General features: G+C 38.7%; 1 protein-coding gene across 6 annotated transcripts in view; it reads left to right on the plus strand.

The window, feature by feature from the left end:
- LOC136878082 (uncharacterized) overlaps nucleotides 1–16,963 on the plus strand; it is a 326,911-nt gene that overhangs the window by 16,333 nt on the left and 293,615 nt on the right. Inside the window, exon 2 of one of the 6 annotated variants that reach the window (XM_068225466.1) lies at nucleotides 10,093–10,174. The exons of the other annotated variants lie outside the window; for them this stretch is intronic. The gene's annotated coding sequence lies outside the window, so the exon portion shown is untranslated. The remainder of the gene's footprint in view (nucleotides 1–10,092; nucleotides 10,175–16,963) is intronic. 6 annotated transcript variants of the gene reach the window in all.

The raw sequence follows: 16,963 nt of genomic DNA on the forward strand, positions 1-16,963 counted from the left end.
GCCAAAATTAACGATTTCAAAATTGACATGGTCAATCGTCTAATCACGAAAGTAAAAACTAAATTATCCACGAACCTCATCCCAGACAAACCTAATAAAATCACATTTGCTACATTTACTTTTAATAACCCCGCCATCGACCAGGTCACTAATACCCTAAAGAAGCACAATATTAATATAGCTTTCAAGACAGTCAACACCAATCCAAACATATTTCTTAACCACAATAACGTCAATTACAATAGCAACATTTACTCAAGATCTGTGGCGTATATAGATTAACATGTTCACAGTGTGGATTTTCATATATTGGACAGACTGGGAGGAGCTATTCCACGAGAAACATGGAACACTAAAATACCCTTAAACACAACAGGTACTCGGCCATGAGCCAGCACATGACTGAGACAGGACACCACTTTACAACTATAGAGAAGGATCTTACTATTATAAAATGTATCAGTAAAGGGAATGTAATGAACGAAATAGAAAATTTACACATCTTTTTGGACCAAACCTATAATAACAATCATAATTTTAATGAGGTCACAGAAAATAAAAGTCCTTTATACGAATTAACACCCAAATTAATACACATCATGAATTCACACCAGAATAAAATCCCAAATCTTTTTAAATCCTCTCATCCAAATATTTCATTCACCAAACCAAACGTCAGGTCTACCCACACTACCCCTATTGACGCCCCTCCAGTAACGACACAGGCGCTTAAAGATCAACGTAACCCCTCCCCCTCCTCTGCATCCCACCCCTCCTTTTCTGCACAAGTATAACACCAGGAATAGAAATGTTAGTCAGGCAGGAGCTGCCGGAACAGTCAGATCTACTTAGCACTGCTTTGTCAAGTAAGTTACTACTCAGTTTACATATTAACTACTTGAAGTTTCTTGTCAGTATGCGTGCTTCAAAATACTAATTTTTACTTCTCTTTTGATTCATTACAGATAGTATCCCTCTCAAAGGCTAATAATCACATCTACAAGTAAGAATATTCACACACGACTGTTCGCAACATCAAGGACACAATTCAACAATTAAGCAGCAGCCTAAATTTGGAATTGTGACACCGCTTTATGCGAGAGAAAACATACGATCATTTTTTAAATTTACAACATTTTAATCACAACACTCAACTTATCTAATTTATTCTTAAATATCCAGCTGCTGTTTATAACTTATGGACATTGTTTTTATCAAGTTCAGATACAGAACATTTGGGGTTGATGTACCGAAAGAAGATTACAGTCTTTAATCAAGACTGTTACTATCCCAATGATCTGCAATTTCTTAATTTTCATTTTTAAAAAAATTAAGTTTTCATTTAAATTTTTACGAGTATAGACAATATCAGACCTCAATACTCTTAGTGTGTAATGTGGCATTTTTATATTATAATTGTAACATGTTAACTTTAAGATGTTTATAAGGTGTAACATATTTTTCAGTGTAATCCTTGTATGAATAGATAATTTTTCAGTCATTTGACCTTAAGGTTACCTACAGGCTGATGATGCCCTTAACAAGGGGCAAAACATGTCCCTGAGAAGTGTATATAGTATTATGTAGATTTCACCCACATAGCACGTGGCTTGTATAGAATAGGTGGTGATAATAGAATAAATTATTTTTGTGGTATTTTGTTTATATCATTGCTTTTGTCAAATGTTTCGTTCTCCGGGGCACTTGAGTTACTCTTGCACTGAGAAGACTTACTACTTACATTTTTGTCTTCGGACTCTTCAAATGAAAAATCACTTCCATCAATGTCCGTAGAGTCCAAAACTGAAGCAATCTATTGCTCACTGACTCTCTTCTTACAAACCATGTTGCAAAATAGCTATATAAATCGCAAAAGGCCGGTCTTGAAACTTGCAACGCATGCTCAACTGAACGCAGTAGCCTCTCACAGCTTGTAAAAAGCTAGCAGGGAGATAACGCAACTCTATTTGAGGATTCCCCCTTCAGCCAGACCTATAACTGTCGTTTACTGCCATCTGTTGAGTTTTTTATTACTAAGCGCACCAGTGACACGGGATCTCTGACCATTTAATATATATGCAATTCCGCTCCCGGGCGACCTGTTAATATACCATATTTACTCACGTAATTTTCCCACGTTTTTTAATTTTTTCTGGCCTCAAAAACAGGGAGGGAAAATTATGTGAATCAAAATTTAAAATGGAAATGAAAAATCGAACATAATTACCTTACTTAAGTTACAAAATGTATTTAGGCCTAAAGCAGTACAAAATAGTTGAAAATATGTATAAAACAATTAATTTTAATAAAAAATTGAACGCATTCTTATTTTCCCTAGCAATAATTATACAGAAACCTTCGTCTTTTAATGTCACATGAGAATTCACTGAAGGAAGGAGCCACATACCTGAAATAAATTAGAATACCGTATTAGGGTAAAATCTGTAAAATTGTCTATGCTAATATGTATTTCAAGAATATGCTTTCTTCTGAAGTCTTCTGCGATGAATCACTCCCATTCTCTTCCATCTCCCAGATGCAGTTGTCTACAGTTCCATCTATTTCGTTGGAAATGCCAGTTTTCTTGATACTTTTCATAATAATATCTTGTGATATCAGTCCCCATGCACGAACAATCCACTCACATATTAATTCTGGTGAAGGCCTCTTGATCTTCCCAGTAGGCGTCAGACTATGAGAACCTCCCGCCATCTATTCAGATTATACCCGCCGCACGTTGTCAAGAATGGGTTGTTGACGCTTACATCAAAAGGCTGCAAAGCTAATGTGAAGCCACCAGGAATTAGTGCAGCATCAGTCTTCTGGTTGACCATCTCTGGGCGAACATCATCAACAAGATGGCCACGGAAACTGTCCAAAAGCAGGAGAGACCTGTGGTTTAAATTATAACTCATCCAGAATTATTGAACACTAGCCATAAACATGCATATGTGCATAATATTAATTACTTAACTTGAATATTGGATGTATTCAATCGCAGAGCTTCGTAGGATATTACCAAATTTTTTCACATTGGCAGCACAACATGCAACCAATCCTTCATGAGATCCGCTACCATCCATCCTTTCTCCTGGGCACGAATGTACGCACCGGAAGGAAATTTCCCGTCAGGAATTGTTTTTTGCTTGAAAATTTTGCCCGTCCACAGTAACAGCCAGCATAACTGTGCAGCGAAGCTTCTCTGTCCCAGTAGTCCTCATGACTACGCTGGATGCTCTTTTTTTTTTTAATAGCAATTGTAGTGTTTCTTGGCATATCAAAGAAATTGGAATAATAACAATAAGTTAATTTATTAACTTGACCACCTAATCAATACAATAAGTCCTGTCTTTGTTGATTTACATTGACATTTTAACTAAAATGGTACATGTTTCGCCTTGTATAAAGACATCATCAGCCATTGCCTTAACCTTGAAATAAAATCAGGCACCTGATTTACATATAAATAAAATAAAACTAACTTTTTAAAAGCCTTGGAGTGACTTGAACTAAAATTAACATGTAGTAAAAGAATTGTACAATGTTGGTTTTAAAGATATTGCAATGAGTGAGGACTTTACAATTGGTGAAAGTATTTGCAATATTGACATTAGAAAATGAAAATCTGTTAAATACAAGTGTAAGATTGCTATAAAATTATGTTGACCGACCAGAGGTTACAATTAGACAAGGACAAAAATGACAATTAAAATCATATTATTCAAAAAATAATGTTGAATAAAATAATGTCGAAGGATAGTCAAGTGATCTGTAATTATTTGCATGAGATAAAAGTCGAAAGTCAATGGCATATGGTTAAGTTGTGGTTCACTTTGATGAAAAAATGCAAAGTTATAGTTGAAGGTTGATGAACGATGTTTAAATTGGACCTCTATGGACCATCTTAATTTGATGCGATGCTAAAACGTTGTTAAGAATATGGGTTTATTGACATTCTAGTCAAAAGGCTATGTGACATTTGAATCATTTGACAATGGTGAAGGTAACTTGTTACATTTGAGCTAAAAGTTATTGAGTTATCGGAGTTTAATCTGTATTTCCGATTTGCGATAGCAGGTAATTGTACTTGCGCTGCTTCCAAATTACAAATGTATGAAACTGCACGATTTTTCTCTATGGCCTTTCAGAAGTCACTGGCATAGAGATGTCCTTCTTCAAAGAGAAAGATTGTTCCTTTTCATAAACCGACAACGCCACTCTCTGCTTGCTTTAAAATGAGCAGTTTTCAAGGTTTTTGCGACTTATACTGTCTTCAACTGGAGCATCTCATGGGAAATATGAAAAGCCATCATTTCTCAATTGACTTACATAAGAAGCAACTTCCTTTTCAATTTCTGGATCTTTCCTGGTTTTTTGTCCCCAAAATGATAAAGTTGTTTTCTTGGTACACTGTAATTCTTCTTTCTGCTTCCGCCAGTAACACATGTGATGGTGCTATGGAAAATTCACGAGATGGTTTTTTGCAAATTCTATTACAGACAAATTAAATTGTGCATCGTAACTACTGTTTTTCTTTGCACAACAATTCACATGCAAGAACACTGTTGAAAGCGATTACTGTACGCGTGCAAGGCACAGCTGATAACAAGGGCCAGTTATAGCTAACAGTCACAGGTGTGTTCTGGCCCTGGATGTTGGAATGTTGAGTAATAACACAGTAGGGACCTGAAAAAATCGCATTTGCGATAAATGCTAATTTTTGAATCTTGTACTGAATCCAAGCCTACGGTAATTCTAATGTGGAATAAAATCATTTTTACGCATAAATAGGAGTGCAACAAATGCGAATTGTGACCCAAAATGTGAAATTAGTATGAATATGCAATTTTGGTGCAAATTCTGCAAAAATGTGCTATTTTACTGGCAAAAACACCATATTTTGGCAGAATAGTCAGAAATACTCAAAATATGATGCATAAATCTTTTGAGCGTGCCAATCGATGAAGAAAAGTGGCCAATGATTGCTGCTTGCTGACTTTAATCGATATTTACAATGAGAATAGCAAGGGGAATAAGGTCTGTATCGATTATTATCGAAATGTAAAACGAGTGTCACGGAAATAACGAGATAGATGCAGCCTTGTTTTCCTGTTGTTCAAAATTGAAACTAGTGAAGAGTAGAAAGTCGAGCGCTCATTTAGGTTATGGGGCGCACGACAAAAACTACGCACGAAAGGGCTCGGCAATATGCACAGGATGGTTTATATGCCACAGATTCAGCGACAGTGTTTTGCAAGTATTGCAATTGCCTAGTTGGGTGGGAAATAAAAGATAGCATTGTGAAACATGTTAAATCTGAAAAACATGTGGGTAAGCGACGCAATAACGAAAGTTCAACCCCTGCTGCTAGTACATCTCAAAGAAAGCAATCTTCTGTTCTTACACAATTAGATAGTTGTAAACGACGAAAAATTTCCAGAGATAACTTCTCGAAACGCACAGTTGAAGCATTTGCCAAAGCAAATATAACTCTGGAAAAGCTGGAAAGCAAAGAGCTAAGAGCCTGGATTACTGAGTTTTCAAATGAAGAGTTGCCATGTGTGAGAACTCAAATATACCTCTGGAGAAGCTGGAAAGCAAAGAGCTAAGAGCTTGGATTACCGAGTTTTCAAATGAAGAGCTGCCATGTGTGAGAACTCTACGTGAAGTAACTTATATTTACCGGGTAAGTTTTGATTTCATTGATTGGGTTCGGTTTAGGTATTACGACATCAAAATCACACACAAAATTGAATGATACCGAGTTTGAGTGCGATTTCCATATCGAACTATCTTACCCGTACCCAATTGATCCAGTAATTTTAAATTATTTTGTTATAATTTGAGGTCTTTCTTCCTTTCTAGAAGTTGCATCTGACCCCCAGAAAAGAACATCAGAGGCTCTAGTGGGGAAGAACATCAACATACTCTATGATGAAACTACAGATAGAATGGGTCATTGTGTTTTTATCATCATATTCCAAGTCCCAGCCAGATTGAAGAGCTGCACATTGTTTCTGTGAACTATCTTGATGCAGGAAATGCTACAAACTGCTCTTGTGCTGTTTTAGAAGCTCTGCGCAGTTATATTGTATCATATGATGCAGTTAAAGTGTTAAAAATAAACATACCCATTTACCATGGTGTTTGGCATAAAATAAAAGGTTAAATAAGGAAAACACAAACACAGAAAAGAACACACAAGGTAAATAAAATATGTCATGGCTGGAATTAAAGGGAAAGGAATCGCCCTAACACCCCTTCTTGCAGTCACAAGTTTCATACAACTTATTAACCAAGCATAGCCACACATGATCAGTGTCCAGATACATGAAGCAGTAGTATTGGAAAACAATCCACCACATGAAATGAAAGGTTCTCATATTCTCCAGGGACCTCGGTCTGCCCGACACCACTTACTGTCTTTATCACTTTACTATAGGCACCATGCTTGTCGCTCTAGCGGCTGGGTGGAGAACAACACGTGAGGCAGACTCCAGACTCGCAGTAGCTGTTCTGTTATGACTGAGCGTGTGGTCAATCCGATGATAATGGCAGAGAAAAGGAGATAAATAAACGCAATTGTTGTATTGTCGGATGTTCCAATACTTACGCAAATACGGGAAGTGAAGTACAATTTTATCGTTTTCCAAAACGAGCGATAGATGTGGACCGAAGGAGGCAGTTAACTGAACAAAGTAAGTAGGCCTACACATACGTATCGCACATGTTTGCAATGAGTTCAATTCATCCGATTTAATGTAATATTGGTTTTAATTTTTAGCTCTGATGGATCACTTTGGCAACCTACGACTTACTCAAGAATATTTAGTGCACATTTCATTGGAAACAGAAGATCTGGACACCCAATAAGTCCAGCCTATGTTCCAACAATATTTTCGGATGAATCCAAGAAAAGGCATGTGTCACCGGGACCCAGCTTACAGCGCTTTCACAGTCAACTCAAGCGATTAAAAAAGGAAAAATCAGACGGAAAATTTTCAAGTGCAGTTTGCCCAAGTAACATAACCAAGGATGCATCCATGGGAACAGATGCATCTGATTTTCATTGTTCAGACTTCATGTTTTCTTGTTCAATAAAATAATGAAAATGGCGTAAATACCCAAGCATGTATTCCACGTAATTTCGGTCTGGTAGGGTACATTATGAAGCATGATAAAATGTGTGGAACTGAAGACGATCATGCAGACATCAAGGGTCCAGGTTTCCAAGGCTACGGTTCCATAAGGAACAATACACAAATGCATGATTTAACAGGTGTGAACTTTAACGTCTTTGCCTTGCGTCAATACTAAACTGTAACATTTTGAAGGTATGTAAAGAAATCAGATTATTCATTTTCCTTGTGAAAATGAAAATCGGACTGTCCTATTTTGCTTTGAGAGTGCTATTCGGTCTTCACAGGACAACAATTTCACGTATTTTTTTATGACCGTACTGTCCGCCTCCGTAGCGTAACGGTTAGTGTTATTAGCTGCCGTCCTCGGAGGCCCGGGTTCGATTCCCGGTACTGCCAGAAATTTAAAAATGGCAGGAGGGCTGGTGTGTGGTTGAAATTGTACATGCAGCTCACCTCCAATGGGGGTGTGCCTGAAAAGAGCTGCACCACCTCGGGATGAGGACATGACCGTACTTATGCAACTGGCACTGCGTATGAAACATTTCATATTCTGACCTAGTAAGGAACGTGTTCAAGAAACATTGCCTCCAGCATTTAAGAGAAATTATGGTAATTATCGAGTCATTATTGATTGCCCAGTATTTAAGGTTGAAGAGCCTCCCCAAGTAGATCAGAGTGTGTATTTCTGTTCTCAATACAAGGGTTGCTACACTGCAAAAGTTTTAATTGCAATCACACCTTGTGGTATGATCGCCTTTAAATCTAAATGTTCCGGTGGAAGAGCTAGCAACTCATTCATAACAACCGACAGTGGTTTATTAACTTTCCTTCAACCTGGCGATGAGGTCATGGCTGATGAAGGATTTCCTGGCATCAGAACTAACTCATCTGGCCGCGGTGTCATAATCGTGACACCACCGTTCTTACATGACGGTAGATTATCAGCTGAGAAAGTTGAGAGTACTTACAATATTGCAAGTGTTAGAATTCACTTAGAAAGGTGTATTCAAAGAATCAAAATATACAATATATTACAGAAATTGCCAACAGAACTTTTTCCACACGTGGATGACATTGTGCATATGTGTTGCGTGTTAACGAATTTGCAACCTCCAATAATTAAATAGTTTGAGAATTGTTCTACCATCAGTTTGTTTTATATATTCATTGTTTACATATTGATCCGATCAACGTTCAACAAGCAAGACTTGATAAATAAATACTTTATTATTATTATAAATACCGCTCATTTTTAGCAAGTAATTATTGAAATAGAACTTTGTCATTTTGGTGAGACATTACTCGACATACTTTTTGTCCTGATAAATAGGTACTGTTAACTGTTGTGCTTTGCTATATATATATCAGTTTTCCAAGCTAGTAATGTAAATCAGTATTTGTATGTGTGTGTAATACATATGACTTGTCTTTAACTGTATGTTATTTTTTTGCTCGTCAGAGTAAGGTACCTTCAGATTGGACAAAAGCAGTAATTGCACCTATCTATAAGCAAGGGAACAGGAAGGATTGCAACAACTATTGAGGTATCTCATTGATTAGTATACCAGCCAAAGTATTCACTGGCATCTTGGAAGGGAGGGTGCGATCAGTCGCGATCAGTCGTTGAGAGGAAGTTGGATGAAAACCAGTGTGGTTTCAGACCACAGAGAGGCTGTCAGGATCAGATTTTCAGTATGCGCCAGGCAATTGAAAAATGCTACGAGAGGAATAGGCAGTTGTGTTTATGTTTCGTAGATCTAGAGAAAGCATATGACAGGGTACCAAGGGAAAAGATGTTCGCCATACTGGGGGACTATGGAATTAAAGGTAGATTATTAAAATCAATCAAAGGCATTTATGTTGACAATTGGGCTTCAGTGAGAATTGATGGTAGAATGAGTTCTTGGTTCAGGGTACTTACAGGGGTTAGACAAGGCTGTAATCTTTCACCTTTGCTGTTCGTAGTTTACATGGATCATCTGCTGAAAGGTATAAAATGGCAGGGAGGGATTCAGTTAGGTGGAAATGTAGTAAGCAGTTTGGCCTATGCTGACGACTTGGTCTTAATGGCAGACTGTGCCGAAAGCCTGCAGTCTAATATCTTGAAACTTGAAACTAGGTGCAATGAGTATGATATGAAAATTAGCCTCTCGAAGACTAAATTGATGTCAGTAGGTAAGAAATTCAACAGAATTGAATGTCAGATTGGTGATACAAAGCTAGAACAGGTCGATAATTTCAAGTATTTAGGTTGTGTGTTCTCCCGGGATGGTAATATAGTGAGATTGAATCAAGGTGTAGTAAAGCTAATGCAGTGAGCTCGCAGTTGCAATCAGCAGTATTCTGTAAGAAGGAAGTCAGCTCCCAGACGAAACTATCTTTACATCGGTCTGTTTTCAGACCAACTTTGCTTTACGGGAGCGAAAGCTGGGTGGACTCAGGATATCTTATTCATAAGTTAGAAGTAACAGATATGAAAGTAGCAAGAATGATTGTTGGTACAAACAGGTGGGAACAATGGCAGGAGGGTTTTCGGAATGAGGAGATAAAGGCTAATTTAGGAATGAACTCTATGGATGAAGCTGTACGCATAAACCGGCTTCGGTGGTGGGGTCATGTGAGGCGAATGGAGGAGGATAGGTTACCTAGGAGAATAATGGACTCTGTTATGGAGGGTAAGAGAAGTAGAGGGAGACCAAGACGACGATGGTTAGACTCGGTTTCTAACGATTTAAAGATAAGAGGTATAGAACTAAATGAGACCACAACACTAGTTGCAAATCGAGGATTGTGGCGAGGTTTAGTAAATTCTCAGAGGCTTGCAGACTGAACGCTGAAAGGCATAACAGTCTATAATGATAATGTATGTATGTATGTATGTATGTATGTAGAGTAAAGATAATGTTCTCGCACATTTCCTGACTCATCTACTATTGGTTTATCTTTACAGGAAGATGGACACTTAACTTCTAGCACACTGTCAGCTACATTTCCTTTGACAACTATGCCATCTGGAGATACACAAATCCAAGGTTGTTTCTTGTGGATTATTAACCCACATCGAATAACACGAACATCAAATGAACTTCCATAGCATTCTATTGCTTCACTTTCCATTTCACTTCTGTAAGAAAGATTGTTCAAGGCAGCTCCCCCAATTGGATATTCACTTACAAATGCGAGAGCTAAAGTATCACAGTTATGTCGCCTAGTTTTGATCTGATGTGCTTTCGTGCTAGCAGATATTCTTATCTCTCTTTCTTGAAACCATCAGGGGCTTCCTGATTGAGATAGTGTCCAGAGAAATTTTAATTATATGATGTGTATCAACCTGCACTTTGCTGGTAAAAACATTAACATTTTGTCACTCACAGTGCGAAAGGTGTAATGGTCTGGCACGCGCACATCGTTAGAGACTTGTAAATGTAATAGCTGTGTCACAATTTCCTCACATTATTCTCTCTCCACATCCTTCACTACCCTGTCTATCAATGAGGTGACTATGGCCCTGCACGATTGTTCGATTTCAGTACTTGCTTCTGCTTGAAGCATTGTACAAAGACTGCAAGGGATGTGTTTTAAAATATCCCCAGTTAATTCGAAGGGGGAGAGAGATGTCGTCAAAGTCTTTTTACCGAACAGTTCTTCTACATGTTTGCCTTTTCTATATTTTCTGTTGACATTGTTTTCGGGCTCGATTTTTCCCCATTGTTGCAGACGGTCTGTGTTTGCTAGCTCCTCTAGCACCGACAGGACAGGAACATTCGCTGGTAGAGACATTTCGATTCTGGTCAACCTGAACACAAAATAAAAATGCGTACAACTTAGCAATCGTGCATTAAGTAATCCTTACTAAATAAACTTGATAAATTGTTACCTAACTACACCTTGCCTACCTCAAGTTTCACGGTATAAGGCGGCAAATTGACAGACGTTTGTTGGGTGACTTTTCCTATGGTGTATCCGAAACCATTCGAAATTAACTCTTCAACGCCGTTCACGTTGCCACTGACAACAAGGTTTCTTCCTTTATTGCATGATGATTCACTTAGATCCCCGAATTGAATCGTTTTAAACCCGCAACTTGTTCGAATGTCATACATGTTGTACTGTGACTCGCACCCTACGCCTCACCTCTTGTTTCAGAACGGGCCACTCTGTAGTGCTAGTAGTAGCATTTCGATCTATCTGCACGGTGCCTATAGTACACACTATCAAACATGTATCATGTTAAATACCTTGCCTCTTGGAATTTGATTTTAAGAACACCTGCAGGTCTCTATCAAAGCGTGTCATTAAAGGCAATCACCAAATATCTGGCTACAAACCACTCTCATAGAAAAAATCCTCATCTCAGAGAACCAAAGCAGATAGCTCTAAAGTGCACATAACAACATATAAATGGACAGCCATTCACACCAGAATAATCTGCATACCAAACAGACCAGGAAGAGAAAAGGTGCAAGAAAAGACCAGTACGTAAACAAAGTAAAAATAAGGAACCATTATGACCCAGGGTCACAGAATGAAATCAGGCTTGGAAAATTTACAAAGAAAATACCAAAAAGTTCCAATCATCTTATTAAACACCATGATAAGCACCAAAAGGAACTAGCTATGAAGCAAAGAAATTTTCAGAGCAAAAGGTAAAAGATATGGTTCAACTCATGATATTACGAAAATAAAAACATTTCAGACCTCCCATTACTTGTGGGATGCCAATCAATTAATCAATCTTAAAACGATTGAAAACATGATAATAGCCCAGAAAGGCTACTTGGAGATGATCAGCCACCATTTTTCCGTTATATAGAATAGGGCAAAAAGCCCTCAGGAATAAAAATTAGAGAATAGAGAAAGGAAGGCATCTCTGACATGAGATTGGAACCTTGTCGTCATCTTGGGACACGAAGAGAAAGCAAGTAGATAGCATGAGAATAAAGACAATTTCAAATTAACACAAACAAAACTCAGATGAAGTATCAACTCAAAATAAAAGAATATAAATGGAGACACAAGACTGGCTCAGTTGTTTGGCCTATCTTCCACCCTTGAATCGGTAGCCTTTGCCCACTTGTCATGGCGGTCAGGTGAGGCTGATGTGCGTTGCGTCCAAGTACACCCTAGCATTTCCACTATTCCTCTTGACAAATCTAGCCATTTAGTTGTGGCTTGTCGCCTGAGCCTGATGTCAGTTACAAATTAGGCCACTTCTGGCATGGAGAACTGAACAGAAGGGTTCTGTAGCCACTACTCGGGAGAACAGATGCTACATTTAATGGGATTTCATTAGACTCTCCTCTACTTAGAGTTCATCTGCCCGGAGCTCTTGGCCCTTATAGGGAGTCAGGTTATTTTCCACCACCCAACATTTGTTGTTGAGTTGCTGGCTGTGCGGTCTACTCCATTCTGTAGGAGGAATTTATTTTATTATTCCCCAATTTATTAAGGTTGGTACCTGAAATGAAATGTTGCCCGGTTTTACAGCCAGATGCCCTTCCTGACACCAGCTCTATGTAGAGGAATGTATTCTCTATTGCATGTATCTCTGTTGGTTACTAGTTTGATGAGTTGTGCATTTATGGAGAGAAATGTATTTAAACCAACACAACAACCAGTTCCCGAACTAGGAGAATTAGGCAGTTGAAGGAGCCGAGGTTTTATTATTATTATTATTGTGTTTTCTGTGGTTTGCTGAGGGGAGGAACCATGATGGGTGAATGGCTGGACAAAGGACTAACCAAACCTTAAAGGTCCAGTAAACATATGAAAATCAATTTTTTATTTTTTATTAGTTCAGTCAGATTTCATGTAGAAGAGAGGGAATGCCAAAATCGGAACTTAAAAATCTCCATTAGCTTGCAAGATATGAAGATCATAAGTTTTAGGTAGGGGACAGCGTATGTCACTTGCCTTATGACAGGATATTGCATGCCACTTCCGTCTACCTGCGAGTGTTTCGCAGTGTCAGCACATTGTCTGGAATGAATAATCATGTCCAGGAAAATGAAGCCTTATCAATTCGAACCAAAGTGCACAACATCTGTACTAGAAAACGAACCACCGTCATTTGTTGTTTCGGAAAGTCAGGGAAACGCTGACTTGTGTAAATGCAACAATTGTGAAGTGATGCCCACTGCTGCTGAAAGTTTCTGCTGTAAAGACAGTGAAAATAAATTAAATGTGCAGAAGTGTGACGTGTATTGTTTGGCACAAGGACTTTTCTAATATTGTGTTAAATATCGAACTAATATCCCCAATGTTAGGAAGAGACTGACTATGAAAACTGATGTTAATTGGCAGTCCATAGCCTTTTGCCACTTTGTGTACTGGGTCAATTCAAGGACTTCTTTAGGAGGAGAGAAGTTATATCATCTTGTGTAGTGAAGGCAATCTGAGAACAATGTCCTCAAGAAGGAAGTACAAACATAGGATTCTAGCTGCTGAGAGATAAGAATTAGAATACTTTGATTAATAACAAATTTAAAAGTATATGTAGAATATTTCCAATTATTTTGTAATATATGAAGATATGAAATTAATTTCATTACGACCGGGTGAGTTGGCCATGCGGTCAGGGGCACGCAGCTGTGAGCTTGCATCCGGGAGATAGTAGGTTTGAATCCCACTGTCGGCAGCCCTGAATATGGTTTTCCACAGTTTCCCATTTTCACACCAGGCAAATGCTGGGGCTGTACCTTAATTAAGGCCACGGCCGCTTCCTTCCAACTCCTGGGCCTTTCGACCCTTCTGTTGGGCCATCATCAACGTTGATCAGAAATGGAAAAGACATTATGTAATTTACAATCACCAAAACCCAATATGTCACATTGGTATGTCGTGACTCACTGATACAACATTCTATGATCATATGAGTCTATTTTAAACTTGCATCACTTGTTCATGTAAGAAAACTATGGTCTTGATGTATGATGTAAATATTACGCATTTAACACAATAACACATTAAAAATACGAGGGCTATTTTTTTTTTTTCAAGGTCCGATTGGTCACGAAATGAAACAGCAGTACAAATTTGACACTTTTCTATTAGTAACACTTACTGATACATCACAGCTATTTTTCAACATAGTTGCCTCGCAGATTGAGACATTTGTCGTAGCGTGGTACCAACTTGTCAATGCCCTCTTGGTAGAACGTCGCCGCCTGCGCCTATAACCATTTTTGTACGCCGGTCTGCAGCGCCTCGTCGGTGTCAAAACGCTGTCCTCCTAGCCAGCGTTTCATGTGAGCAAAGAGGTGAAAATCTGATGGAGCCAGGTCTGGACTGTATGCTAGGTGATCGAAAACGTCCCACTGGAAACGCTGCAGGAGGTTCGTGGTGGCAGCTGCAGTGTGCGGCCGAGCATTGTCATGGAGGAGGACAATGCCTGCTGACAACATCCCTCTCCGCTTATTCTGAATTGCCCGTCGTAGACGTTGAATAGTCGCACAGTATGCGGCTGCAGTGATGGTGGAACCACGTTCCATTAATTCCACCAGCAGAACTCCTTTCCGGTCCCAGAACACAGTAGCCATACACTTTCTGTTGGAGAATGTTCGCTTGAATTTCGTTGGCTTACTCGGGGAGTGCGAATGCATCCACTGTTTGGAATGCTCTTTTGTTTCTTCAGTTTCAAAATCAACCCATGTCTCGTCCCCTGTGACAATTTTGTTGAAAAAATCCGGTCCTTCATCATGGTAGTGCTGGAGAAACGCTCAAGCGGCGCCCATTCGCTGTGTTTTGTGACGGTCAGACACCATCTTCGGAACCCATCTCGCACAAAGTTTGCGGTACTGAAGTGTCTCACTCACAATTGTGTAGAGAGCTGACCTGGAAATTTCAGGAAACGAAGCACTCAACACAGAAATTGTGAACCGACGATTTTCTCGAATTGCCTGATCCAGGAAGATAGGAAAAACTAGAAAGGGTCCACCTTTTCAATACAAAAATGTTATAGTTTATTTATAACATGTATTTGCACTTGGGACTAGTTTCGACGCTGTGTTGGCGTCATCATCAGCCAAAAAATGGGAAAATAGGCCAGTGTGTAGGCATTCATATTACACAAGGTGTTACATTAAACAATACAAATCTTGCAAGGAGGTAAAAACATGGATGAATATAGAAACAAATGAATCGTTGAGAAAGCAAAAGTTATACATGTTAAAAATAACCTTAACCACACATCTTGCAGTGCGAAAATATTCTTCTTGAATGATTCCTGAGTATAAAACACACGTGCACACATTTCTGAAGAGCCAGCAGGCAGGACAAAGTAGATTGAAACCTTAAGAGTTCTTCTGAGAAGAGTTCATCATTTTTCTATGTTCCGATTAAATAATGAAGTCTCCCTTGAGTTCTTGATAAACATACACAACAGGAAATTCTCCTTCACTCTCAACAATAGCTATAAAGACCAACGGTAAATTTCATTTTTCAAGGACGTGAAAGCATGATCTTGAACGTGATGTAACTCCTTTCATTAAACCCATTTTTTACACAAGGTGTTACATTAAATAATATATCTCACGAGGAGATAAAAACAGGGACGAATGTAGAAACACATGCATCGTTGAGAGAGCAAAAGTTGTACATATTAAAAATAAGCTTAACCACACAACTTGCAGTGCGAAAATATTTGAATTTGAAAGATTCTTGAATAAAAGACGCACGCGCACACACTTCAAAAGAGCCAGCAGGCAGGAAAAAGTAAGGTGGAACCTTAAGAGTTCTTCTGAGAAGAGTTCATCATACTTTCAATGTTCCGACTAACTAATGAAGTCTCGTTTGAGTTCCTGATAAACATACACAACAGGAAATTAAACAATACACATTTTACCAGGAGATAAAAACAGGAAAGCAATCGTTGTAGCCATGTTTACGAGCGCGCTGCACGTTCACTACTGACGGGACTGAGGTGAGGCACATAACGGTCATTTCAGAGATGTTGCGCAACACATCTGCGCAGCAGTTCATCAAAATTGCCTGATCCACACGTTGAACAAGATCATCGGTTGACACACGCTTCCTTCCCTGGCCGCCTGCATCATGGACGTCTGTATGCCCTGCTGTAAAGTTCCTGCACCATTGTCGCACTTTGCTGTCGCTCATGCACGTTTCACCATACACACGACTTATTCGGCGATGAATTTCGGCTGCATTGCACCCCTCAGCCTGAAGAAATCGAATTACACCGCGCACTTCACACTTGGCGGGCGAAGCAATCGTTGTAGCCATGTTTACGAGCGCGCTGCACGTTCACTACTGACGGGACTGAGGTGAGGCACATAACGGTCATTTCAGAGATGTTGCGCAACACATCTGCGCAGCAGTTCATCATATATTCGCGGGTGTTTGACTGTCGCGACCGATCGGACCTTGAAAAAAAAATAGCCCTTGTATATTCTTCCAACATATGATTTTTATGATGTCCTTTGGTGTAGTTCAGCCTTCTTTCAGAATAGATGCACTAGTTAGATAACATGAGAGATGTATAATAAAGTTGTAACATAGTTTTGATACGTGTTCATATAAACAGAGCTTTTACCATTCCCTTATTAAAAAAAAAAATCTAAGAAATGAATTAAACATCATAAGATCAATAACCAACTCCAATTGATATAATACACAATTCATTATCAAAATAATAAATACAACTAAAATATGTCAAATTTTCACTCTAACTAGAGAATCATTAAACTTACTACTCATTCACATTCATTAATCCAAACATGTATAGAATTTTGGATATTTTCAAGAAATATGTTCAAAGAATAGCTTTTAAAAATAATAATAATAATAATAATAGTTCCTCTATC

The sequence above is a fragment of the Anabrus simplex genome, chromosome 1, assembly GCF_040414725.1.
Source record: "Anabrus simplex isolate iqAnaSimp1 chromosome 1, ASM4041472v1, whole genome shotgun sequence".
Lineage (NCBI taxonomy): Eukaryota > Metazoa > Arthropoda > Insecta > Orthoptera > Tettigoniidae > Anabrus > Anabrus simplex.